The following is a 22,332-nucleotide window of genomic DNA, read 5'->3' as shown; positions in this document are numbered from 1 at the left end:
GTACACTAGATGGATGTGATGGAATGTACTGTCGTCCCTACATTTCAAGAAGAAGTAAGAATTGCAGTTGCAACAAAGCCTTGCTTGCCTACAAAGAGAGCAGCAATTTGGATTTGTTACTATGTTACCTAGAAGAATAACAAACTGTGCAAGGATGGAGGTTGTAGGAGCAAGGAGAAGTTGTCTGTAAAGTTGGTGGATGCCTATTTTCCATTTTGCAGTCCCTTGTCTCCCTCTTGTGGCCTCCTGGAGGCAACTAGCTGTGCAAAAAAAAGACAGCCTGGCGGCCGGCTGTTGCAGTGTTGCCCTCTCAGGCAACACTGAGTGACTGACTGAGCCTCACCGTCTTATATAAAGTTCAGACGGAACTTTGCACGTGTCATAGTGGAGCCCTCAGGATTCCAGAGCCAGCTTTCTGACATCATAATGGGGCCTCAGAGATAAAAGCCTGGGCCCAGGCAGTGTTGGTCAGTGCTGCTCAGCAGGCAGCACTGGACTGGACTGGATTACAGCTGATACAAGGTGTGAAGGAACAAGGGGTGGCTGTGGGCATGCACTTGCTGCCGCTGCCAGTGTTTATCTGCATGGCAGCAGGGCATTTGGGCGTTGCCAGGAAGGCGTTTTTATGTAGATTCCTCCTCTTTCAGCACTGCATTGTGGTGCAAGCAAAAGAAGCAAATCCTGTCTGGCTTCCTCTCCGGCCTTTATTCACCTCCCGTGTAGCTGTGAGTGTGTGAGCCTGCAGGGCCCCATGGAATTGCCTAGAAGTAGGCTGAATCGCTGCAAGGGCTGAACAGCAGTATCGGGCAGGCTCGGGCAACGCGCGGCCCGTTCGGGTTATCGCTTCTCGGCCTTTTGGCTAAGATCAAGTGTAGTATCTGTTCTTATCAGTTTAATATCTGATACGTCCCCTATCTGGGGACCATATATTAAATGGATTTTTAGAACAGGGAGATGGAAATAGAGCTTGCTCTGTCCACTCCACGCATTGACCTGGTATTGCAGTATTTCCAGGACCGGTGCACCCTTTCCTTATGTGTTGACTAAAAGCAGATTCCAAAAGTGTTTTTTGTCTTTGCTATTGTTTCTGTCTTTCTGAAGGGATCTCCCCTTTTAATCCCATTATTTCAACACCTGTTGGACAATGCATGAGTGATAATGAGCTCATTGATTAAATGCAATTAATGAATAGATTGCCACCTCTTGTTGTGTGTCGTCTGTGTTTCCGGCATTTCACATTGGAACACCTCATTCACCTTCCTTGTCTTCTCTCCGCCCTCCCTTTTAGGTAAGTTAAAGAGCTGCACCTGAGCCAGCCACTGATTGATTGATTGATTGATTGATTGATTGATTGATTGATTGATTGATTGATTGATGCAGCACAACAGTCAAATAGTGGAGTGGAGTAGGGGAACAGCAAACAGCCAATAAAGCAGCCCGCCCGCTCGCCTGCCCGCCACAATGGACCTACCTGTGTACACTAGATGGATGTGATGGAATGTACTGTCGTCCCTACATTTCAAGAAGAAGTAAGAATTGCAGTTGCAACAAAGCCTTGCTTGCCTACAAAGAGAGCAGCAATTTGGATTTGTTACTATGTTACCTAGAAGAATAACAAACTGTGCAAGGATGGAGGTTGTAGGAGCAAGGAGAAGTTGTCTGTAAAGTTGGTGGATGCCTATTTTCCATTTTGCAGTCCCTTGTCTCCCTCTTGTGGCCTCCTGGAGGCAACTAGCTGTGCAAAAAAAAGACAGCCTGGCGGCCGGCTGTTGCAGTGTTGCCCTCTCAGGCAACACTGAGTGACTGACTGAGCCTCACCGTCTTATATAAAGTTCAGACGGAACTTTGCACGTGTCTGTAAAGGATCTGCCAGGCACTGCTTCGGGGTTAATTCCCAGAATTAATCAGTCAACACCTGAGTGTACATCCCTGAGACAGACACCAGCTTCCTCCACTCAGGCTGGCAGGCTTAGGAGTGGGAGAGCCTATCGCAACCTGGCCAGACTCAGCTAGCTCCCGCCCTCGGTCTATTTAAGCCTGCTCTTCCTGTCCATCTGTGCTTGTGAATTCTTTCCTTGAGGTTTCCTGGCCCAGCTACAGCTCCTGCTACTTTTTGATCCTGCTCCATACAGACCCCGGCTTACCGACTACTCTTCTGCTTTTCGCTTTGTACCTCGCACTCTCCTGGCTTGACTCGGCTCGTTCACTACTCTGTTGCTCACGGTGTTTCCGCGAGCAACTGCCCATTTCCCTTGCTTGTATTCCCTTGTTTGTTTGTCGTGTTTGTCATGCACTTACTGAGCGCAGGGACCGCCGCCCAGTAAGTGCATGACAAACACGACAAACAAACAAGGGAATACAAGCAAGGGAAATGGGCAGTTGCTCGCGGAAACACCGTGAGCAACAGAGTAGTGAACGAGCCGAGTCAAGCCAGGAGAGTGCGAGGTACAAAGCGAAAAGCAGAAGAGTAGTCGGTAAGCCGGGGTCTGTATGGAGCAGGATCAAAAAGTAGCAGGAGCTGTAGCTGGGCCAGGAAACCTCAAGGAAAGAATTCACAAGCACAGATGGACAGGAAGAGCAGGCTTAAATAGACCGAGGGCGGGAGCTAGCTGAGTCTGGCCAGGTTGCGATAGGCTCTCCCACTCCTAAGCCTGCCAGCCTGAGTGGAGGAAGCTGGTGTCTGTCTCAGGGATGTACACTCAGGTGTTGACTGATTAATTCTGGGAATTAACCCCGAAGCAGTGCCTGGCAGATCCTTTACAGTGTCATAGTGGAGCCCTCAGGATTCCAGAGCCAGCTTTCTGACATCATAATGGGGCCTCAGAGATAAAAGCCTGGGCCCAGGCAGTGTTGGTCAGTGCTGCTCAGCAGGCAGCACTGGACTGGACTGGATTACAGCTGATACAAGGTGTGAAGGAACAAGGGGTGGCTGTGGGCATGCACTTGCTGCCGCTGCCAGTGTTTATCTGCATGGCAGCAGGGCATTTGGGCGTTGCCAGGAAGGCGTTTTTATGTAGATTCCTCCTCTTTCAGCACTGCATTGTGGTGCAAGCAAAAGAAGCAAATCCTGTCTGGCTTCCTCTCCGGCCTTTATTCACCTCCCGTGTAGCTGTGAGTGTGTGAGCCTGCAGGGCCCCATGGAATTGCCTAGAAGTAGGCTGAATCGCTGCAAGGGCTGAACAGCAGTATCGGGCAGGCTCGGGCAACGCGCGGCCCGTTCGGGTTATCGCTTCTCAGCCTTTTGGCTAAGATCAAGTGTAGTATCTGTTCTTATCAGTTTAATATCTGATACGTCCCCTATCTGGGGACCATATATTAAATGGATTTTTAGAACAGGGAGATGGAAATAGAGCTTGCTCTGTCCACTCCACGCATTGACCTGGTATTGCAGTATTTCCAGGACCGGTGCACCCTTTCCTTATGTGTTGACTAAAAGCAGATTCCAAAAGTGTTTTTTGTCTTTGCTATTGTTTCTGTCTTTCTGAAGGGATCTCCCCTTTTAATCCCATTATTTCAACACCTGTTGGACAATGCATGAGTGATAATGAGCTCATTGATTAAATGCAATTAATGAATAGATTGCCACCTCTTGTTGTGTGTCGTCTGTGTTTCTGTGTTTCCGGCATTTCACATTGGAACACCTCATTCACCTTCCTTGTCTTCTCTCCGCCCTCCCTTTTAGGTAAGTTAAAGAGCTGCACCTGAGCCAGCCACTGATTGATTGATTGATTGATTGATTGATTGATTGATTGATTGATTGATTGATTGATGCAGCACAACAGTCAAATAGTGGAGTGGAGTAGGGGAACAGCAAACAGCCAATAAAGCAGCCCGCCCGCTCGCCTGCCCGCCACAATGGACCTACCTGTGTACACTAGATGGATGTGATGGAATGTACTGTCGTCCCTACATTTCAAGAAGAAGTAAGAATTGCAGTTGCAACAAAGCCTTGCTTGCCTACAAAGAGAGCAGCAATTTGGATTTGTTACTATGTTACCTAGAAGAATAACAAACTGTGCAAGGATGGAGGTTGTAGGAGCAAGGAGAAGTTGTCTGTAAAGTTGGTGGATGCCTATTTTCCATTTTGCAGTCCCTTGTCTCCCTCTTGTGGCCTCCTGGAGGCAACTAGCTGTGCAAAAAAAAGACAGCCTGGCGGCCGGCTGTTGCAGTGTTGCCCTCTCAGGCAACACTGAGTGACTGACTGAGCCTCACCGTCTTATATAAAGTTCAGACGGAACTTTGCACGTGTCATAGTGGAGCCCTCAGGATTCCAGAGCCAGCTTTCTGACATCATAATGGGGCCTCAGAGATAAAAGCCTGGGCCCAGGCAGTGTTGGTCAGTGCTGCTCAGCAGGCAGCACTGGACTGGACTGGATTACAGCTGATACAAGGTGTGAAGGAACAAGGGGTGGCTGTGGGCATGCACTTGCTGCCGCTGCCAGTGTTTATCTGCATGGCAGCAGGGCATTTGGGCGTTGCCAGGAAGGCGTTTTTATGTAGATTCCTCCTCTTTCAGCACTGCATTGTGGTGCAAGCAAAAGAAGCAAATCCTGTCTGGCTTCCTCTCCGGCCTTTATTCACCTCCCGTGTAGCTGTGAGTGTGTGAGCCTGCAGGGCCCCATGGAATTGCCTAGAAGTAGGCTGAATCGCTGCAAGGGCTGAACAGCAGTATCGGGCAGGCTCGGGCAACGCGCGGCCCGTTCGGGTTATCGCTTCTCGGCCTTTTGGCTAAGATCAAGTGTAGTATCTGTTCTTATCAGTTTAATATCTGATACGTCCCCTATCTGGGGACCATATATTAAATGGATTTTTAGAACAGGGAGATGGAAATAGAGCTTGCTCTGTCCACTCCACGCATTGACCTGGTATTGCAGTATTTCCAGGACCGGTGCACCCTTTCCTTATGTGTTGACTAAAAGCAGATTCCAAAAGTGTTTTTTGTCTTTGCTATTGTTTCTGTCTTTCTGAAGGGATCTCCCCTTTTAATCCCATTATTTCAACACCTGTTGGACAATGCATGAGTGATAATGAGCTCATTGATTAAATGCAATTAATGAATAGATTGCCACCTCTTGTTGTGTGTCGTCTGTGTTTCTGTGTTTCCGGCATTTCACATTGGAACACCTCATTCACCTTCCTTGTCTTCTCTCCGCCCTCCCTTTTAGGTAAGTTAAAGAGCTGCACCTGAGCCAGCCACTGATTGATTGATTGATTGATTGATTGATTGATTGATTGATTGATTGATTGATTGATTGATTGATGCAGCACAACAGTCAAATAGTGGAGTGGAGTAGGGGAACAGCAAACAGCCAATAAAGCAGCCCGCCCGCTCGCCTGCCCGCCACAATGGACCTACCTGTGTACACTAGATGGATGTGATGGAATGTACTGTCGTCCCTACATTTCAAGAAGAAGTAAGAATTGCAGTTGCAACAAAGCCTTGCTTGCCTACAAAGAGAGCAGCAATTTGGATTTGTTACTATGTTACCTAGAAGAATAACAAACTGTGCAAGGATGGAGGTTGTAGGAGCAAGGAGAAGTTGTCTGTAAAGTTGGTGGATGCCTATTTTCCATTTTGCAGTCCCTTGTCTCCCTGTCTCCCTCTTGTGGCCTCCTGGAGGCAACTAGCTGTGCAAAAAAAAGACAGCCTGGCGGCCGGCTGTTGCAGTGTTGCCCTCTCAGGCAACACTGAGTGACTGACTGAGCCTCACCGTCTTATATAAAGTTCAGACGGAACTTTGCACGTGTCATAGTGGAGCCCTCAGGATTCCAGAGCCAGCTTTCTGACATCATAATGGGGCCTCAGAGATAAAAGCCTGGGCCCAGGCAGTGTTGGTCAGTGCTGCTCAGCAGGCAGCACTGGACTGGACTGGATTACAGCTGATACAAGGTGTGAAGGAACAAGGGGTGGCTGTGGGCATGCACTTGCTGCCGCTGCCAGTGTTTATCTGCATGGCAGCAGGGCATTTGGGCGTTGCCAGGAAGGCGTTTTTATGTAGATTCCTCCTCTTTCAGCACTGCATTGTGGTGCAAGCAAAAGAAGCAAATCCTGTCTGGCTTCCTCTCCGGCCTTTATTCACCTCCCGTGTAGCTGTGAGTGTGTGAGCCTGCAGGGCCCCATGGAATTGCCTAGAAGTAGGCTGAATCGCTGCAAGGGCTGAACAGCAGTATCGGGCAGGCTCGGGCAACGCGCGGCCCGTTCGGGTTATCGCTTCTCGGCCTTTTGGCTAAGATCAAGTGTAGTATCTGTTCTTATCAGTTTAATATCTGATACGTCCCCTATCTGGGGACCATATATTAAATGGATTTTTAGAACAGGGAGATGGAAATAGAGCTTGCTCTGTCCACTCCACGCATTGACCTGGTATTGCAGTATTTCCAGGACCGGTGCACCCTTTCCTTATGTGTTGACTAAAAGCAGATTCCAAAAGTGTTTTTTGTCTTTGCTATTGTTTCTGTCTTTCTGAAGGGATCTCCCCTTTTAATCCCATTATTTCAACACCTGTTGGACAATGCATGAGTGATAATGAGCTCATTGATTAAATGCAATTAATGAATAGATTGCCACCTCTTGTTGTGTGTCGTCTGTGTTTCTGTGTTTCCGGCATTTCACATTGGAACACCTCATTCACCTTCCTTGTCTTCTCTCCGCCCTCCCTTTTAGGTAAGTTAAAGAGCTGCACCTGAGCCAGCCACTGATTGATTGATTGATTGATTGATTGATTGATTGATTGATTGATTGATTGATGCAGCACAACAGTCAAATAGTGGAGTGGAGTAGGGGAACAGCAAACAGCCAATAAAGCAGCCCGCCCGCTCGCCTGCCCGCCACAATGGACCTACCTGTGTACACTAGATGGATGTGATGGAATGTACTGTCGTCCCTACATTTCAAGAAGAAGTAAGAATTGCAGTTGCAACAAAGCCTTGCTTGCCTACAAAGAGAGCAGCAATTTGGATTTGTTACTATGTTACCTAGAAGAATAACAAACTGTGCAAGGATGGAGGTTGTAGGAGCAAGGAGAAGTTGTCTGTAAAGTTGGTGGATGCCTATTTTCCATTTTGCAGTCCCTTGTCTCCCTCTTGTGGCCTCCTGGAGGCAACTAGCTGTGCAAAAAAAAGACAGCCTGGCGGCCGGCTGTTGCAGTGTTGCCCTCTCAGGCAACACTGAGTGACTGACTGAGCCTCACCGTCTTATATAAAGTTCAGACGGAACTTTGCACGTGTCATAGTGGAGCCCTCAGGATTCCAGAGCCAGCTTTCTGACATCATAATGGGGCCTCAGAGATAAAAGCCTGGGCCCAGGCAGTGTTGGTCAGTGCTGCTCAGCAGGCAGCACTGGACTGGACTGGATTACAGCTGATACAAGGTGTGAAGGAACAAGGGGTGGCTGTGGGCATGCACTTGCTGCCGCTGCCAGTGTTTATCTGCATGGCAGCAGGGCATTTGGGCGTTGCCAGGAAGGCGTTTTTATGTAGATTCCTCCTCTTTCAGCACTGCATTGTGGTGCAAGCAAAAGAAGCAAATCCTGTCTGGCTTCCTCTCCGGCCTTTATTCACCTCCCGTGTAGCTGTGAGTGTGTGAGCCTGCAGGGCCCCATGGAATTGCCTAGAAGTAGGCTGAATCGCTGCAAGGGCTGAACAGCAGTATCGGGCAGGCTCGGGCAACGCGCGGCCCGTTCGGGTTATCGCTTCTCGGCCTTTTGGCTAAGATCAAGTGTAGTATCTGTTCTTATCAGTTTAATATCTGATACGTCCCCTATCTGGGGACCATATATTAAATGGATTTTTAGAACAGGGAGATGGAAATAGAGCTTGCTCTGTCCACTCCACGCATTGACCTGGTATTGCAGTATTTCCAGGACCGGTGCACCCTTTCCTTATGTGTTGACTAAAAGCAGATTCCAAAAGTGTTTTTTGTCTTTGCTATTGTTTCTGTCTTTCTGAAGGGATCTCCCCTTTTAATCCCATTATTTCAACACCTGTTGGACAATGCATGAGTGATAATGAGCTCATTGATTAAATGCAATTAATGAATAGATTGCCACCTCTTGTTGTGTGTCGTCTGTGTTTCTGTGTTTCCGGCATTTCACATTGGAACACCTCATTCACCTTCCTTGTCTTCTCTCCGCCCTCCCTTTTAGGTAAGTTAAAGAGCTGCACCTGAGCCAGCCACTGATTGATTGATTGATTGATTGATTGATTGATTGATTGATTGATTGATTGATTGATGCAGCACAACAGTCAAATAGTGGAGTGGAGTAGGGGAACAGCAAACAGCCAATAAAGCAGCCCGCCCGCTCGCCTGCCCGCCACAATGGACCTACCTGTGTACACTAGATGGATGTGATGGAATGTACTGTCGTCCCTACATTTCAAGAAGAAGTAAGAATTGCAGTTGCAACAAAGCCTTGCTTGCCTACAAAGAGAGCAGCAATTTGGATTTGTTACTATGTTACCTAGAAGAATAACAAACTGTGCAAGGATGGAGGTTGTAGGAGCAAGGAGAAGTTGTCTGTAAAGTTGGTGGATGCCTATTTTCCATTTTGCAGTCCCTTGTCTCCCTCTTGTGGCCTCCTGGAGGCAACTAGCTGTGCAAAAAAAAGACAGCCTGGCGGCCGGCTGTTGCAGTGTTGCCCTCTCAGGCAACACTGAGTGACTGACTGAGCCTCACCGTCTTATATAAAGTTCAGACGGAACTTTGCACGTGTCATAGTGGAGCCCTCAGGATTCCAGAGCCAGCTTTCTGACATCATAATGGGGCCTCAGAGATAAAAGCCTGGGCCCAGGCAGTGTTGGTCAGTGCTGCTCAGCAGGCAGCACTGGACTGGACTGGATTACAGCTGATACAAGGTGTGAAGGAACAAGGGGTGGCTGTGGGCATGCACTTGCTGCCGCTGCCAGTGTTTATCTGCATGGCAGCAGGGCATTTGGGCGTTGCCAGGAAGGCGTTTTTATGTAGATTCCTCCTCTTTCAGCACTGCATTGTGGTGCAAGCAAAAGAAGCAAATCCTGTCTGGCTTCCTCTCCGGCCTTTATTCACCTCCCGTGTAGCTGTGAGTGTGTGAGCCTGCAGGGCCCCATGGAATTGCCTAGAAGTAGGCTGAATCGCTGCAAGGGCTGAACAGCAGTATCGGGCAGGCTCGGGCAACGCGCGGCCCGTTCGGGTTATCGCTTCTCGGCCTTTTGGCTAAGATCAAGTGTAGTATCTGTTCTTATCAGTTTAATATCTGATACGTCCCCTATCTGGGGACCATATATTAAATGGATTTTTAGAACAGGGAGATGGAAATAGAGCTTGCTCTGTCCACTCCACGCATTGACCTGGTATTGCAGTATTTCCAGGACCGGTGCACCCTTTCCTTATGTGTTGACTAAAAGCAGATTCCAAAAGTGTTTTTTGTCTTTGCTATTGTTTCTGTCTTTCTGAAGGGATCTCCCCTTTTAATCCCATTATTTCAACACCTGTTGGACAATGCATGAGTGATAATGAGCTCATTGATTAAATGCAATTAATGAATAGATTGCCACCTCTTGTTGTGTGTCGTCTGTGTTTCCGGCATTTCACATTGGAACACCTCATTCACCTTCCTTGTCTTCTCTCCGCCCTCCCTTTTAGGTAAGTTAAAGAGCTGCACCTGAGCCAGCCACTGATTGATTGATTGATTGATTGATTGATTGATTGATTGATTGATTGATTGATTGATGCAGCACAACAGTCAAATAGTGGAGTGGAGTAGGGGAACAGCAAACAGCCAATAAAGCAGCCCGCCCGCTCGCCTGCCCGCCACAATGGACCTACCTGTGTACACTAGATGGATGTGATGGAATGTACTGTCGTCCCTACATTTCAAGAAGAAGTAAGAATTGCAGTTGCAACAAAGCCTTGCTTGCCTACAAAGAGAGCAGCAATTTGGATTTGTTACTATGTTACCTAGAAGAATAACAAACTGTGCAAGGATGGAGGTTGTAGGAGCAAGGAGAAGTTGTCTGTAAAGTTGGTGGATGCCTATTTTCCATTTTGCAGTCCCTTGTCTCCCTCTTGTGGCCTCCTGGAGGCAACTAGCTGTGCAAAAAAAAGACAGCCTGGCGGCCGGCTGTTGCAGTGTTGCCCTCTCAGGCAACACTGAGTGACTGACTGAGCCTCACCGTCTTATATAAAGTTCAGACGGAACTTTGCACGTGTCATAGTGGAGCCCTCAGGATTCCAGAGCCAGCTTTCTGACATCATAATGGGGCCTCAGAGATAAAAGCCTGGGCCCAGGCAGTGTTGGTCAGTGCTGCTCAGCAGGCAGCACTGGACTGGACTGGATTACAGCTGATACAAGGTGTGAAGGAACAAGGGGTGGCTGTGGGCATGCACTTGCTGCCGCTGCCAGTGTTTATCTGCATGGCAGCAGGGCATTTGGGCGTTGCCAGGAAGGCGTTTTTATGTAGATTCCTCCTCTTTCAGCACTGCATTGTGGTGCAAGCAAAAGAAGCAAATCCTGTCTGGCTTCCTCTCCGGCCTTTATTCACCTCCCGTGTAGCTGTGAGTGTGTGAGCCTGCAGGGCCCCATGGAATTGCCTAGAAGTAGGCTGAATCGCTGCAAGGGCTGAACAGCAGTATCGGGCAGGCTCGGGCAACGCGCGGCCCGTTCGGGTTATCGCTTCTCGGCCTTTTGGCTAAGATCAAGTGTAGTATCTGTTCTTATCAGTTTAATATCTGATACGTCCCCTATCTGGGGACCATATATTAAATGGATTTTTAGAACAGGGAGATGGAAATAGAGCTTGCTCTGTCCACTCCACGCATTGACCTGGTATTGCAGTATTTCCAGGACCGGTGCACCCTTTCCTTATGTGTTGACTAAAAGCAGATTCCAAAAGTGTTTTTTGTCTTTGCTATTGTTTCTGTCTTTCTGAAGGGATCTCCCCTTTTAATCCCATTATTTCAACACCTGTTGGACAATGCATGAGTGATAATGAGCTCATTGATTAAATGCAATTAATGAATAGATTGCCACCTCTTGTTGTGTGTCGTCTGTGTTTCTGTGTTTCCGGCATTTCACATTGGAACACCTCATTCACCTTCCTTGTCTTCTCTCCGCCCTCCCTTTTAGGTAAGTTAAAGAGCTGCACCTGAGCCAGCCACTGATTGATTGATTGATTGATTGATTGATTGATTGATTGATTGATTGATTGATTGATGCAGCACAACAGTCAAATAGTGGAGTGGAGTAGGGGAACAGCAAACAGCCAATAAAGCAGCCCGCCCGCTCGCCTGCCCGCCACAATGGACCTACCTGTGTACACTAGATGGATGTGATGGAATGTACTGTCGTCCCTACATTTCAAGAAGAAGTAAGAATTGCAGTTGCAACAAAGCCTTGCTTGCCTACAAAGAGAGCAGCAATTTGGATTTGTTACTATGTTACCTAGAAGAATAACAAACTGTGCAAGGATGGAGGTTGTAGGAGCAAGGAGAAGTTGTCTGTAAAGTTGGTGGATGCCTATTTTCCATTTTGCAGTCCCTTGTCTCCCTCTTGTGGCCTCCTGGAGGCAACTAGCTGTGCAAAAAAAAGACAGCCTGGCGGCCGGCTGTTGCAGTGTTGCCCTCTCAGGCAACACTGAGTGACTGACTGAGCCTCACCGTCTTATATAAAGTTCAGACGGAACTTTGCACGTGTCATAGTGGAGCCCTCAGGATTCCAGAGCCAGCTTTCTGACATCATAATGGGGCCTCAGAGATAAAAGCCTGGGCCCAGGCAGTGTTGGTCAGTGCTGCTCAGCAGGCAGCACTGGACTGGACTGGATTACAGCTGATACAAGGTGTGAAGGAACAAGGGGTGGCTGTGGGCATGCACTTGCTGCCGCTGCCAGTGTTTATCTGCATGGCAGCAGGGCATTTGGGCGTTGCCAGGAAGGCGTTTTTATGTAGATTCCTCCTCTTTCAGCACTGCATTGTGGTGCAAGCAAAAGAAGCAAATCCTGTCTGGCTTCCTCTCCGGCCTTTATTCACCTCCCGTGTAGCTGTGAGTGTGTGAGCCTGCAGGGCCCCATGGAATTGCCTAGAAGTAGGCTGAATCGCTGCAAGGGCTGAACAGCAGTATCGGGCAGGCTCGGGCAACGCGCGGCCCGTTCGGGTTATCGCTTCTCGGCCTTTTGGCTAAGATCAAGTGTAGTATCTGTTCTTATCAGTTTAATATCTGATACGTCCCCTATCTGGGGACCATATATTAAATGGATTTTTAGAACAGGGAGATGGAAATAGAGCTTGCTCTGTCCACTCCACGCATTGACCTGGTATTGCAGTATTTCCAGGACCGGTGCACCCTTTCCTTATGTGTTGACTAAAAGCAGATTCCAAAAGTGTTTTTTGTCTTTGCTATTGTTTCTGTCTTTCTGAAGGGATCTCCCCTTTTAATCCCATTATTTCAACACCTGTTGGACAATGCATGAGTGATAATGAGCTCATTGATTAAATGCAATTAATGAATAGATTGCCACCTCTTGTTGTGTGTCGTCTGTGTTTCTGTGTTTCCGGCATTTCACATTGGAACACCTCATTCACCTTCCTTGTCTTCTCTCCGCCCTCCCTTTTAGGTAAGTTAAAGAGCTGCACCTGAGCCAGCCACTGATTGATTGATTGATTGATTGATTGATTGATTGATTGATTGATTGATTGATTGATGCAGCACAACAGTCAAATAGTGGAGTGGAGTAGGGGAACAGCAAACAGCCAATAAAGCAGCCCGCCCGCTCGCCTGCCCGCCACAATGGACCTACCTGTGTACACTAGATGGATGTGATGGAATGTACTGTCGTCCCTACATTTCAAGAAGAAGTAAGAATTGCAGTTGCAACAAAGCCTTGCTTGCCTACAAAGAGAGCAGCAATTTGGATTTGTTACTATGTTACCTAGAAGAATAACAAACTGTGCAAGGATGGAGGTTGTAGGAGCAAGGAGAAGTTGTCTGTAAAGTTGGTGGATGCCTATTTTCCATTTTGCAGTCCCTTGTCTCCCTCTTGTGGCCTCCTGGAGGCAACTAGCTGTGCAAAAAAAAGACAGCCTGGCGGCCGGCTGTTGCAGTGTTGCCCTCTCAGGCAACACTGAGTGACTGACTGAGCCTCACCGTCTTATATAAAGTTCAGACGGAACTTTGCACGTGTCATAGTGGAGCCCTCAGGATTCCAGAGCCAGCTTTCTGACATCATAATGGGGCCTCAGAGATAAAAGCCTGGGCCCAGGCAGTGTTGGTCAGTGCTGCTCAGCAGGCAGCACTGGACTGGACTGGATTACAGCTGATACAAGGTGTGAAGGAACAAGGGGTGGCTGTGGGCATGCACTTGCTGCCGCTGCCAGTGTTTATCTGCATGGCAGCAGGGCATTTGGGCGTTGCCAGGAAGGCGTTTTTATGTAGATTCCTCCTCTTTCAGCACTGCATTGTGGTGCAAGCAAAAGAAGCAAATCCTGTCTGGCTTCCTCTCCGGCCTTTATTCACCTCCCGTGTAGCTGTGAGTGTGTGAGCCTGCAGGGCCCCATGGAATTGCCTAGAAGTAGGCTGAATCGCTGCAAGGGCTGAACAGCAGTATCGGGCAGGCTCGGGCAACGCGCGGCCCGTTCGGGTTATCGCTTCTCGGCCTTTTGGCTAAGATCAAGTGTAGTATCTGTTCTTATCAGTTTAATATCTGATACGTCCCCTATCTGGGGACCATATATTAAATGGATTTTTAGAACAGGGAGATGGAAATAGAGCTTGCTCTGTCCACTCCACGCATTGACCTGGTATTGCAGTATTTCCAGGACCGGTGCACCCTTTCCTTATGTGTTGACTAAAAGCAGATTCCAAAAGTGTTTTTTGTCTTTGCTATTGTTTCTGTCTTTCTGAAGGGATCTCCCCTTTTAATCCCATTATTTCAACACCTGTTGGACAATGCATGAGTGATAATGAGCTCATTGATTAAATGCAATTAATGAATAGATTGCCACCTCTTGTTGTGTGTCGTCTGTGTTTCTGTGTTTCCGGCATTTCACATTGGAACACCTCATTCACCTTCCTTGTCTTCTCTCCGCCCTCCCTTTTAGGTAAGTTAAAGAGCTGCACCTGAGCCAGCCACTGATTGATTGATTGATTGATTGATTGATTGATTGATTGATTGATTGATTGATTGATGCAGCACAACAGTCAAATAGTGGAGTGGAGTAGGGGAACAGCAAACAGCCAATAAAGCAGCCCGCCCGCTCGCCTGCCCGCCACAATGGACCTACCTGTGTACACTAGATGGATGTGATGGAATGTACTGTCGTCCCTACATTTCAAGAAGAAGTAAGAATTGCAGTTGCAACAAAGCCTTGCTTGCCTACAAAGAGAGCAGCAATTTGGATTTGTTACTATGTTACCTAGAAGAATAACAAACTGTGCAAGGATGGAGGTTGTAGGAGCAAGGAGAAGTTGTCTGTAAAGTTGGTGGATGCCTATTTTCCATTTTGCAGTCCCTTGTCTCCCTCTTGTGGCCTCCTGGAGGCAACTAGCTGTGCAAAAAAAAGACAGCCTGGCGGCCGGCTGTTGCAGTGTTGCCCTCTCAGGCAACACTGAGTGACTGACTGAGCCTCACCGTCTTATATAAAGTTCAGACGGAACTTTGCACGTGTCATAGTGGAGCCCTCAGGATTCCAGAGCCAGCTTTCTGACATCATAATGGGGCCTCAGAGATAAAAGCCTGGGCCCAGGCAGTGTTGGTCAGTGCTGCTCAGCAGGCAGCACTGGACTGGACTGGATTACAGCTGATACAAGGTGTGAAGGAACAAGGGGTGGCTGTGGGCATGCACTTGCTGCCGCTGCCAGTGTTTATCTGCATGGCAGCAGGGCATTTGGGCGTTGCCAGGAAGGCGTTTTTATGTAGATTCCTCCTCTTTCAGCACTGCATTGTGGTGCAAGCAAAAGAAGCAAATCCTGTCTGGCTTCCTCTCCGGCCTTTATTCACCTCCCGTGTAGCTGTGAGTGTGTGAGCCTGCAGGGCCCCATGGAATTGCCTAGAAGTAGGCTGAATCGCTGCAAGGGCTGAACAGCAGTATCGGGCAGGCTCGGGCAACGCGCGGCCCGTTCGGGTTATCGCTTCTCGGCCTTTTGGCTAAGATCAAGTGTAGTATCTGTTCTTATCAGTTTAATATCTGATACGTCCCCTATCTGGGGACCATATATTAAATGGATTTTTAGAACAGGGAGATGGAAATAGAGCTTGCTCTGTCCACTCCACGCATTGACCTGGTATTGCAGTATTTCCAGGACCGGTGCACCCTTTCCTTATGTGTTGACTAAAAGCAGATTCCAAAAGTGTTTTTTGTCTTTGCTATTGTTTCTGTCTTTCTGAAGGGATCTCCCCTTTTAATCCCATTATTTCAACACCTGTTGGACAATGCATGAGTGATAATGAGCTCATTGATTAAATGCAATTAATGAATAGATTGCCACCTCTTGTTGTGTGTCGTCTGTGTTTCTGTGTTTCCGGCATTTCACATTGGAACACCTCATTCACCTTCCTTGTCTTCTCTCCGCCCTCCCTTTTAGGTAAGTTAAAGAGCTGCACCTGAGCCAGCCACTGATTGATTGATTGATTGATTGATTGATTGATTGATTGATTGATTGATTGATTGATGCAGCACAACAGTCAAATAGTGGAGTGGAGTAGGGGAACAGCAAACAGCCAATAAAGCAGCCCGCCCGCTCGCCTGCCCGCCACAATGGACCTACCTGTGTACACTAGATGGATGTGATGGAATGTACTGTCGTCCCTACATTTCAAGAAGAAGTAAGAATTGCAGTTGCAACAAAGCCTTGCTTGCCTACAAAGAGAGCAGCAATTTGGATTTGTTACTATGTTACCTAGAAGAATAACAAACTGTGCAAGGATGGAGGTTGTAGGAGCAAGGAGAAGTTGTCTGTAAAGTTGGTGGATGCCTATTTTCCATTTTGCAGTCCCTTGTCTCCCTCTTGTGGCCTCCTGGAGGCAACTAGCTGTGCAAAAAAAAGACAGCCTGGCGGCCGGCTGTTGCAGTGTTGCCCTCTCAGGCAACACTGAGTGACTGACTGAGCCTCACCGTCTTATATAAAGTTCAGACGGAACTTTGCACGTGTCATAGTGGAGCCCTCAGGATTCCAGAGCCAGCTTTCTGACATCATAATGGGGCCTCAGAGATAAAAGCCTGGGCCCAGGCAGTGTTGGTCAGTGCTGCTCAGCAGGCAGCACTGGACTGGACTGGATTACAGCTGATACAAGGTGTGAAGGAACAAGGGGTGGCTGTGGGCATGCACTTGCTGCCGCTGCCAGTGTTTATCTGCATGGCAGCAGGGCATTTGGGCGTTGCCAGGAAGGCGTTTTTATGTAGATTCCTCCTCTTTCAGCACTGCATTGTGGTGCAAGCAAAAGAAGCAAATCCTGTCTGGCTTCCTCTCCGGCCTTTATTCACCTCCCGTGTAGCTGTGAGTGTGTGAGCCTGCAGGGCCCCATGGAATTGCCTAGAAGTAGGCTGAATCGCTGCAAGGGCTGAACAGCAGTATCGGGCAGGCTCGGGCAACGCGCGGCCCGTTCGGGTTATCGCTTCTCGGCCTTTTGGCTAAGATCAAGTGTAGTATCTGTTCTTATCAGTTTAATATCTGATACGTCCCCTATCTGGGGACCATATATTAAATGGATTTTTAGAACAGGGAGATGGAAATAGAGCTTGCTCTGTCCACTCACTCCACGCATTGACCTGGTATTGCAGTATTTCCAGGACCGGTGCACCCTTTCCTTATGTGTTGACTAAAAGCAGATTCCAAAAGTGTTTTTTGTCTTTGCTATTTCTTTCTGAAGGGATCTCCCCTTTTAATCCCATTATTTCAACACCTGTTGGACAATGCATGAGTGAATTAAATGCAATTAATGAATAGATTGCCACCTCTTGTTGTGTGTCGTCTGTGTTTCTGTGTTTCCGGCATTTCACATTGGAACACCTCATTCACCTTCCTTGTCTTCTCTCCGCCCTCCCTTTTAGGTAAGTTAAAGAGCTGCACCTGAGCCAGCCACTGATTGATTGATTGATTGATTGATTGATTGATTGATTGATTGATTGATTGATTGATGCAGCACAACAGTCAAATAGTGGAGTGGAGTAGGGGAACAGCAAACAGCCAATAAAGCAGCCTGCCCGCTCGCCTGCCCGCCACAATGGACCTACCTGTGTACACTAGATGGATGTGATGGAATGTACTGTCGTCCCTACATTTCAAGAAGAAGTAAGAATTGCAGTTGCAACAAAGCCTTGCTTGCCTACAAAGAGAGCAGCAATTTGGATTTGTTACTATGTTACCTAGAAGAATAACAAACTGTGCAAGGATGGAGGTTGTAGGAGCAAGGAGAAGTTGTCTGTAAAGTTGGTGGATGCCTATTTTCCATTTTGCAGTCCCTTGTCTCCCTCTTGTGGCCTCCTGGAGGCAACTAGCTGTGCAAAAAAAAGACAGCCTGGCGGCCGGCTGTTGCGGTGTTGCCCTCTCAGGCAACACTGAGTGACTGACTGAGCCTCACCGTCTTATATAAAGTTCAGACGGAACTTTGCACGTGTCATAGTGGAGCCCTCAGGATTCCAGAGCCAGCTTTCTGACATCATAATGGGGCCTCAGAGATAAAAGCCTGGGCCCAGGCAGTGTTGGTCAGTGCTGCTCAGCAGGCAGCACTGGACTGGACTGGATTACAGCTGATACAAGGTGTGAAGGAACAAGGGGTGGCTGTGGGCATGCACTTGCTGCCGCTGCCAGTGTTTATCTGCATGGCAGCAGGGCATTTGGGCGTTGCCAGGAAGGCGTTTTTATGTAGATTCCTCCTCTTTCAGCACTGCATTGTGGTGCAAGCAAAAGAAGCAAATCCTGTCTGGCTTCCTCTCCGGCCTTTATTCACCTCCCGTGTAGCTGTGAGTGTGTGAGCCTGCAGGGCCCCATGGAATTGCCTAGAAGTAGGCTGAATCGCTGCAAGGGCTGAACAGCAGTATCGGGCAGGCTCGGGCAACGCGCGGCCCGTTCGGGTTATCGCTTCTCGGCCTTTTGCCTAAGATCAAGTGTAGTATCTGTTCTTATCAGTTTAATATCTGATACGTCCCCTATCTGGGGACCATATATTAAATGGATTTTTAGAACAGGGAGATGGAAATAGAGCTTGCTCTGTCCACTCCACGCATTGACCTGGTATTGCAGTATTTCCAGGACCGGTGCACCCTTTCCTTATGTGTTGACTAAAAGCAGATTCCAAAAGTGTTTTTTGTCTTTGCTATTGTTTCTGTCTTTCTGAAGGGATCTCCCCTTTTAATCCCATTATTTCAACACCTGTTGGACAATGCATGAGTGATAATGAGCTCATTGATTAAATGCAATTAATGAATAGATTGCCACCTCTTGTTGTGTGTCGTCTGTGTTTCTGTGTTTCCGGCATTTCACATTGGAACACCTCATTCACCTTCCTTGTCTTCTCTCCGCCCTCCCTTTTAGGTAAGTTAAAGAGCTGCACCTGAGCCAGCCACTGATTGATTGATTGATTGATTGATTGATTGATTGATTGATTGATTGATTGATTGATTGATTGATTGATGCAGCACAACAGTCAAATAGTGGAGTGGAGTAGGGGAACAGCAAACAGCCAATAAAGCAGCCCGCCCGCTCGCCTGCCCGCCACAATGGACCTACCTGTGTACACTAGATGGATGTGATGGAATGTACTGTCGTCCCTACATTTCAAGAAGAAGTAAGAATTGCAGTTGCAACAAAGCCTTGCTTGCCTACAAAGAGAGCAGCAATTTGGATTTGTTACTATGTTACCTAGAAGAATAACAAACTGTGCAAGGATGGAGGTTGTAGGAGCAAGGAGAAGTTGTCTGTAAAGTTGGTGGATGCCTATTTTCCATTTTGCAGTCCCTTGTCTCCCTCTTGTGGCCTCCTGGAGGCAACTAGCTGTGCAAAAAAAAGACAGCCTGGCGGCCGGCTGTTGCAGTGTTGCCCTCTCAGGCAACACTGAGTGACTGACTGAGCCTCACCGTCTTATATAAAGTTCAGACGGAACTTTGCACGTGTCATAGTGGAGCCCTCAGGATTCCAGAGCCAGCTTTCTGACATCATAATGGGGCCTCAGAGATAAAAGCCTGGGCCCAGGCAGTGTTGGTCAGTGCTGCTCAGCAGGCAGCACTGGACTGGACTGGATTACAGCTGATACAAGGTGTGAAGGAACAAGGGGTGGCTGTGGGCATGCACTTGCTGCCGCTGCCAGTGTTTATCTGCATGGCAGCAGGGCATTTGGGCGTTGCCAGGAAGGCGTTTTTATGTAGATTCCTCCTCTTTCAGCACTGCATTGTGGTGCAAGCAAAAGAAGCAAATCCTGTCTGGCTTCCTCTCCGGCCTTTATTCACCTCCCGTGTAGCTGTGAGTGTGTGAGCCTGCAGGGCCCCATGGAATTGCCTAGAAGTAGGCTGAATCGCTGCAAGGGCTGAACAGCAGTATCGGGCAGGCTCGGGCAACGCGCGGCCCGTTCGGGTTATCGCTTCTCAGCCTTTTGGCTAAGATCAAGTGTAGTATCTGTTCTTATCAGTTTAATATCTGATACGTCCCCTATCTGGGGACCATATATTAAATGGATTTTTAGAACAGGGAGATGGAAATAGAGCTTGCTCTGTCCACTCCACGCATTGACCTGGTATTGCAGTATTTCCAGGACCGGTGCACCCTTTCCTTATGTGTTGACTAAAAGCAGATTCCAAAAGTGTTTTTTGTCTTTGCTATTGTTTCTGTCTTTCTGAAGGGATCTCCCCTTTTAATCCCATTATTTCAACACCTGTTGGACAATGCATGAGTGATAATGAGCTCATTGATTAAATGCAATTAATGAATAGATTGCCACCTCTTGTTGTGTGTCGTCTGTGTTTCTGTGTTTCCGGCATTTCACATTGGAACACCTCATTCACCTTCCTTGTCTTCTCTCCGCCCTCCCTTTTAGGTAAGTTAAAGAGCTGCACCTGAGCCAGCCACTGATTGATTGATTGATTGATTGATTGATTGATTGATGCAGCACAACAGTCAAATAGTGGAGTGGAGTAGGGGAACAGCAAACAGCCAATAAAGCAGCCCGCCCGCTCGCCTGCCCGCCACAATGGACCTACCTGTGTACACTAGATGGATGTGATGGAATGTACTGTCGTCCCTACATTTCAAGAAGAAGTAAGAATTGCAGTTGCAACAAAGCCTTGCTTGCCTACAAAGAGAGCAGCAATTTGGATTTGTTACTATGTTACCTAGAAGAATAACAAACTGTGCAAGGATGGAGGTTGTAGGAGCAAGGAGAAGTTGTCTGTAAAGTTGGTGGATGCCTATTTTCCATTTTGCAGTCCCTTGTCTCCCTCTTGTGGCCTCCTGGAGGCAACTAGCTGTGCAAAAAAAAGACAGCCTGGCGGCCGGCTGTTGCAGTGTTGCCCTCTCAGGCAACACTGAGTGACTGACTGAGCCTCACCGTCTTATATAAAGTTCAGACGGAACTTTGCACGTGTCATAGTGGAGCCCTCAGGATTCCAGAGCCAGCTTTCTGACATCATAATGGGGCCTCAGAGATAAAAGCCTGGGCCCAGGCAGTGTTGGTCAGTGCTGCTCAGCAGGCAGCACTGGACTGGACTGGATTACAGCTGATACAAGGTGTGAAGGAACAAGGGGTGGCTGTGGGCATGCACTTGCTGCCGCTGCCAGTGTTTATCTGCATGGCAGCAGGGCATTTGGGCGTTGCCAGGAAGGCGTTTTTATGTAGATTCCTCCTCTTTCAGCACTGCATTGTGGTGCAAGCAAAAGAAGCAAATCCTGTCTGGCTTCCTCTCCGGCCTTTATTCACCTCCCGTGTAGCTGTGAGTGTGTGAGCCTGCAGGGCCCCATGGAATTGCCTAGAAGTAGGCTGAATCGCTGCAAGGGCTGAACAGCAGTATCGGGCAGGCTCGGGCAACGCGCGGCCCGTTCGGGTTATCGCTTCTCGGCCTTTTGGCTAAGATCAAGTGTAGTATCTGTTCTTATCAGTTTAATATCTGATACGTCCCCTATCTGGGGACCATATATTAAATGGATTTTTAGAACAGGGAGATGGAAATAGAGCTTGCTCTGTCCACTCCACGCATTGACCTGGTATTGCAGTATTTCCAGGACCGGTGCACCCTTTCCTTATGTGTTGACTAAAAGCAGATTCCAAAAGCGTTTTTTGTCTTTGCTATTGTTTCTGTCTTTCTGAAGGGATCTCCCCTTTTAATCCCATTATTTCAACACCTGTTGGACAATGCATGAGTGATAATGAGCTCATTGATTAAATGCAATTAATGAATAGATTGCCACCTCTTGTTGTGTGTCGTCTGTGTTTCTGTGTTTCCGGCATTTCACATTGGAACACCTCATTCACCTTCCTTGTCTTCTCTCCGCCCTCCCTTTTAGGTAAGTTAAAGAGCTGCACCTGAGCCAGCCACTGATTGATTGATTGATTGATTGATTGATTGATTGATTGATTGATTGATGCAGCACAACAGTCAAATAGTGGAGTGGAGTAGGGGAACAGCAAACAGCCAATAAAGCAGCCCGCCCGCTCGCCTGCCCGCCACAATGGACCTACCTGTGTACACTAGATGGATGTGATGGAATGTACTGTCGTCCCTACATTTCAAGAAGAAGTAAGAATTGCAGTTGCAACAAAGCCTTGCTTGCCTACAAAGAGAGCAGCAATTTGGATTTGTTACTATGTTACCTAGAAGAATAACAAACTGTGCAAGGATGGAGGTTGTAGGAGCAAGGAGAAGTTGTCTGTAAAGTTGGTGGATGCCTATTTTCCATTTTGCAGTCCCTTGTCTCCCTCTTGTGGCCTCCTGGAGGCAACTAGCTGTGCAAAAAAAAGACAGCCTGGCGGCCGGCTGTTGCAGTGTTGCCCTCTCAGGCAACACTGAGTGACTGACTGAGCCTCACCGTCTTATATAAAGTTCAGACGGAACTTTGCACGTGTCATAGTGGAGCCCTCAGGATTCCAGAGCCAGCTTTCTGACATCATAATGGGGCCTCAGAGATAAAAGCCTGGGCCCAGGCAGTGTTGGTCAGTGCTGCTCAGCAGGCAGCACTGGACTGGACTGGATTACAGCTGATACAAGGTGTGAAGGAACAAGGGGTGGCTGTGGGCATGCACTTGCTGCCGCTGCCAGTGTTTATCTGCATGGCAGCAGGGCATTTGGGCGTTGCCAGGAAGGCGTTTTTATGTAGATTCCTCCTCTTTCAGCACTGCATTGTGGTGCAAGCAAAAGAAGCAAATCCTGTCTGGCTTCCTC

At 48.0% G+C, this 22,332-nt stretch overlaps 14 non-coding genes across 14 annotated transcripts; all 14 read left to right on the top strand.

Moving 5' to 3' along the window:
• The first annotated feature begins 839 nt into the window (after positions 1-839).
• Positions 840-1,030, top strand: LOC142696089 (U2 spliceosomal RNA). Its single transcript, XR_012864084.1, has one exon. It is a non-coding gene; the product is annotated as a U2 spliceosomal RNA (small nuclear RNA).
• A 2,195-nt stretch (positions 1,031-3,225) lies between these two features.
• LOC142696056 (U2 spliceosomal RNA) lies at positions 3,226-3,416 on the top strand. Its single transcript, XR_012864056.1, has one exon. It is a non-coding gene; the product is annotated as a U2 spliceosomal RNA (small nuclear RNA).
• Positions 3,417-4,708: 1,292 nt separating this feature from the next.
• Positions 4,709-4,899, top strand: LOC142696088 (U2 spliceosomal RNA). The gene has a single exon (XR_012864083.1). It is a non-coding gene; the product is annotated as a U2 spliceosomal RNA (small nuclear RNA).
• Positions 4,900-6,207: 1,308 nt separating this feature from the next.
• On the top strand, positions 6,208-6,398 carry LOC142696086 (U2 spliceosomal RNA). Its single transcript, XR_012864082.1, has one exon. It is a non-coding gene; the product is annotated as a U2 spliceosomal RNA (small nuclear RNA).
• Positions 6,399-7,686: 1,288 nt separating this feature from the next.
• LOC142696084 (U2 spliceosomal RNA) lies at positions 7,687-7,877 on the top strand. The gene has a single exon (XR_012864080.1). It is a non-coding gene; the product is annotated as a U2 spliceosomal RNA (small nuclear RNA).
• A 1,292-nt stretch (positions 7,878-9,169) lies between these two features.
• LOC142696083 (U2 spliceosomal RNA) lies at positions 9,170-9,360 on the top strand. Its single transcript, XR_012864079.1, has one exon. It is a non-coding gene; the product is annotated as a U2 spliceosomal RNA (small nuclear RNA).
• A 1,284-nt stretch (positions 9,361-10,644) lies between these two features.
• On the top strand, positions 10,645-10,835 carry LOC142696082 (U2 spliceosomal RNA). Its single transcript, XR_012864078.1, has one exon. It is a non-coding gene; the product is annotated as a U2 spliceosomal RNA (small nuclear RNA).
• A 1,292-nt stretch (positions 10,836-12,127) lies between these two features.
• On the top strand, positions 12,128-12,318 carry LOC142696081 (U2 spliceosomal RNA). Its single transcript, XR_012864077.1, has one exon. It is a non-coding gene; the product is annotated as a U2 spliceosomal RNA (small nuclear RNA).
• Positions 12,319-13,610: 1,292 nt separating this feature from the next.
• LOC142696080 (U2 spliceosomal RNA) lies at positions 13,611-13,801 on the top strand. The gene has a single exon (XR_012864076.1). It is a non-coding gene; the product is annotated as a U2 spliceosomal RNA (small nuclear RNA).
• A 1,292-nt stretch (positions 13,802-15,093) lies between these two features.
• LOC142696079 (U2 spliceosomal RNA) lies at positions 15,094-15,284 on the top strand. Its single transcript, XR_012864075.1, has one exon. It is a non-coding gene; the product is annotated as a U2 spliceosomal RNA (small nuclear RNA).
• Positions 15,285-16,576: 1,292 nt separating this feature from the next.
• On the top strand, positions 16,577-16,771 carry LOC142696062 (U2 spliceosomal RNA). Its single transcript, XR_012864062.1, has one exon. It is a non-coding gene; the product is annotated as a U2 spliceosomal RNA (small nuclear RNA).
• A 1,271-nt stretch (positions 16,772-18,042) lies between these two features.
• Positions 18,043-18,233, top strand: LOC142696073 (U2 spliceosomal RNA). Its single transcript, XR_012864072.1, has one exon. It is a non-coding gene; the product is annotated as a U2 spliceosomal RNA (small nuclear RNA).
• Positions 18,234-19,537: 1,304 nt separating this feature from the next.
• Positions 19,538-19,728, top strand: LOC142696055 (U2 spliceosomal RNA). Its single transcript, XR_012864055.1, has one exon. It is a non-coding gene; the product is annotated as a U2 spliceosomal RNA (small nuclear RNA).
• A 1,272-nt stretch (positions 19,729-21,000) lies between these two features.
• Positions 21,001-21,191, top strand: LOC142696072 (U2 spliceosomal RNA). Its single transcript, XR_012864071.1, has one exon. It is a non-coding gene; the product is annotated as a U2 spliceosomal RNA (small nuclear RNA).
• The last annotated feature ends 1,141 nt before the right edge of the window (positions 21,192-22,332 follow it).

This window comes from Rhinoderma darwinii, assembly GCF_050947455.1.
Source record: "Rhinoderma darwinii isolate aRhiDar2 chromosome 5 unlocalized genomic scaffold, aRhiDar2.hap1 SUPER_5_unloc_49, whole genome shotgun sequence".
In the NCBI taxonomy this organism is placed as follows: Eukaryota; Metazoa; Chordata; class Amphibia; order Anura; family Rhinodermatidae; genus Rhinoderma; species Rhinoderma darwinii.
This window is presented reverse-complemented; position numbering and strand designations above follow the sequence as displayed.